The sequence below is a fragment of the Rhizophagus irregularis genome, chromosome 29 (assembly GCF_026210795.1).
Source record: "Rhizophagus irregularis chromosome 29, complete sequence".
Taxonomy (NCBI): domain Eukaryota; kingdom Fungi; phylum Glomeromycota; class Glomeromycetes; order Glomerales; family Glomeraceae; genus Rhizophagus; species Rhizophagus irregularis.
In genome coordinates, this window is record NC_089457.1 from 413,123 (window position 1) to 416,561 (window position 3,439).

The following is a 3,439-nucleotide window of genomic DNA, read 5'->3' on the forward strand; positions in this document are numbered from 1 at the left end:
CTGATCTGATCCATCACAGATCAGATCCGCAGATACGAATCAGATCAGTTTTTTTTTGGAACACTACTTACATATATAAGTATTTTCTGGGGTCCTCAATCACACCTCTTTATAAGAACTCGATTTTGAAAACGGTTTTAAATACTATCAAATTACCCCTCTATAATCACAATTTGACTATAATCACTATCACTGCATACAGTCAACTCCCTCTATAGTCACTCCCGTTATAGTCACATTCTACTATATAGTCACACCAGTTGAATGTTCAAAACACTTTATTATTAAAATCTATCCTATATAGTCACAATCTATCTATAGTCACTATCACACCTATCCTCAAAAATCTTATATTAAAAAGAACTGTTTATAATCACAGTTATATAAAGAATATATTAAATAACTTGGCATCTAATAATCGTACAAAGATGTATCATAGCTTGTTAGAATCGTCTCACTGAGATGAATCGAATGGTGGTAGTTTTATCCTTTTCCTGTGCAAACAGTCTTATGACTTTATCTTTTATTAAAATTTTTAACTTCGAAAGTATAATTGAACAATATTACAAAAATAAGAAAATAAACTAATAAAAAATAAAAAGAGTAGCTTCACGACTCATACAAAATTAAAGCAAAGAAAAACTAAACTATTACAGAGTCGCATACCCCAACTTTACCCAAGGGCCAGTGTGAGTCAACTATCCAACATCTAAAAATCCAGTCCGTTACCAGAAAGAAATCCTAAGAGGTTGAACTGTTAAGCGGCGCAGAAAATCCAAGTGTGAGATCCATAATCCACCCGAATTATAGAAGAGGATATCCAAGAAATCCAGGAATCCTGAGAAACTGTCGCCAAAGAAGAGTTGTGCATTTGTGAAGAAGTAGTAGAAGTAAGGGAATTTAAAGATGGGCCATGTAATTTGGAAGCAGCTGAGATACCCTGTGACTCTTTCCAAGCATGGAAAAGAACATTCCGACACAACCAAATTTCACCATATAATTCGAGTTGGAAGTCATTAAGAAAAGGAGAAATAGTTTTATATATGACAGACAGGGGAAAATAAAATTTCAAGAACGTTGTCAAATGTGCAGGTAACAACCCTCTTGTAAGCCAAAGACAGGACGGAGAAGGAGTTTCATAATCCTAACAGTCTAGAGCAAGAAATTCTGATTGGAAATTAATATCCAAGGACTTCAGGGATAAGAGCGAAGATAAGCAGGAATCTCTGAATTTAACCATTTCAAAACGATGTGTCAAACATGGATTGAGATCCGGAAGGATATAAAGACAGGTCCATAGATGATTCAAATCTTCAGGAGCAGAGTTACATTGGGGACAGAGCCAATCCGGAGAATATAAATAAGGTTTGCGTTGTTGAAGAATAGTTAAAGTAGGCAACATATCCAACAGAAGTTTGATACAAAAGATCCAAAATTCAGGACGACCATTCTTATGCGAGGCGAAACCTTTAATTTGGGAAAGGCAAAAATATATACCAGCCCAATCAAAAAGCGAAAGAGAGCCAAGCGCAGTGAAACGTGCCATTGAACAAAAAGATAAAAGAGCACAAGCATCAGCTATGGATCGGAAGAAGTGACGAATATTCATGTCAATAGGCAAAGAATTAAAAGTGAGCACACAAGGAGCATGACAAAACGCCAAAGACGAAAAAGTAAGTTGTAAAGACGAATGAGCATCTTTTGCCAAAGAATCCGCTTGTATGTTGTAGACGTCATCGCTATAGGTAGGAGCTTTCATCAAGGCAACATGAAGGGTACGATCCTTAAGAAGTTGTCGAATAGAAAGCCAAAGAATATGATTAGGTTCACTAAGCAACTTCAGTGAAAAGGGAGCATCCACGAAGAGTTTCCATAGCGAAAGTAACTGATTACAATCAGTATGAATAGTAATCGAGGAGCCTCTGGAAAGGGAATTTAATCCTAAGAGGACAGCATAGATCTTAGAGCGCAAAGCCGAGGGAGTTTTATCCTTTTCCGATCACTGGCTGACGAGTTATTCAACAAAATGTTAAACATCGGCATTATAATATTTCTTGATTTACGTTTACTGCGCCATTTAACATTTTGCTAGAGTTCTCGGTACCTAGTGATTGTAAAAAGACGATTTATAGCTCGTTGGAATCGCCTCATCGAGACGAATCGAATGGTGGTAAGCTCATCTCTCTGTGATCAATATTGACGGAGTTATTACTTAAAAACCATTTAATATTTTTTAATTTCGGAAATTGATCTAGTGATTGGATTTCGATGTATCTTATACCATTAGATTCGTCTCATTAAGACGAATCGAATGGTAGTAAGATCGTCTCTCTAGGATCAATATTGGCAGAGTTATTACACAAAAACCATTAATATTTTTTTAATTTCGGAAATGAATCTAGTGATTGGATTTCGACGTATTTTATACCATTAGAACCGTCTCATCAAGACGAATCGAATGGAGGTAAGATCATCTCTCTACGATTAATATTGGCGAAGTTACGATACAATAAAGTTTTAAGTATAATTCTGGCTAAAATTATGTTAATTTTTGGCCGGAATTATGACATACAAATATAAGAAATTTTTTATATAGTCACATCTCTTTATAATCACCAAATATAGAGGATCATCGCAACTCTTTCCTGAATTTTTGAAAATACTAATAAAATTTATTTTTGAAATTTTCGTTCAAAAATTTCTAAGTGCTCGTTCACAATACTAATATTTCCCCAGTTGCTTTCCTCTTTACTGAGCCCTATACTATGACTACACCTTCAGCTCCTTCTGTTATTAACCCGGATATTCCGCCGCTACCACGTCCTGACACTTCTGCTCCTTCTGGAGATCGACCTTTGTCTCCTACCAATACCGCTGGCACGCCTAATAAACGTTCGCGTATTGTCTCTGATGATGCTATGAATGTTGATATAACTTCGCCCTCTGCTCCAGCTCCCAACCTTATTTCTACCATTCCTTCTGGTCTTCCTGTCAATAAAGTCCAAGTGATTACATCTCCTCCCAATACTACCACTCCGGTTGAAACTGTTGACGCTTCTATCCATGCTCCCTCTAATACCGATGGTAAAGGCAAAGCTGTTGCCTTTGATATCCCGGAACGCTGACCTTTTCCCGATGGTAATGCTGCTGCTATTAAATCTGCACCCTCTCGTTATCATGCTGCGGCCTATCTACGCGACGCGCCTGACGCGTTCAAAGCTAAATTCACCACCAATCGTTCCATGTGTGACGAAGTGGATTGTTCACTCTCTCGATATCCTTCTTATGGCGCCCGTGCACGTTGCGATGGATCAAACGATAATAAAAAAATCCTTGTCTTCTTTAATGATCAACATGATTATACCGATTGTGTCAGCTCCTCACGTGCTGATCTTCTCAATTTAGCCTTTACTCACTATTCCCCTGCAGATGCCAAACT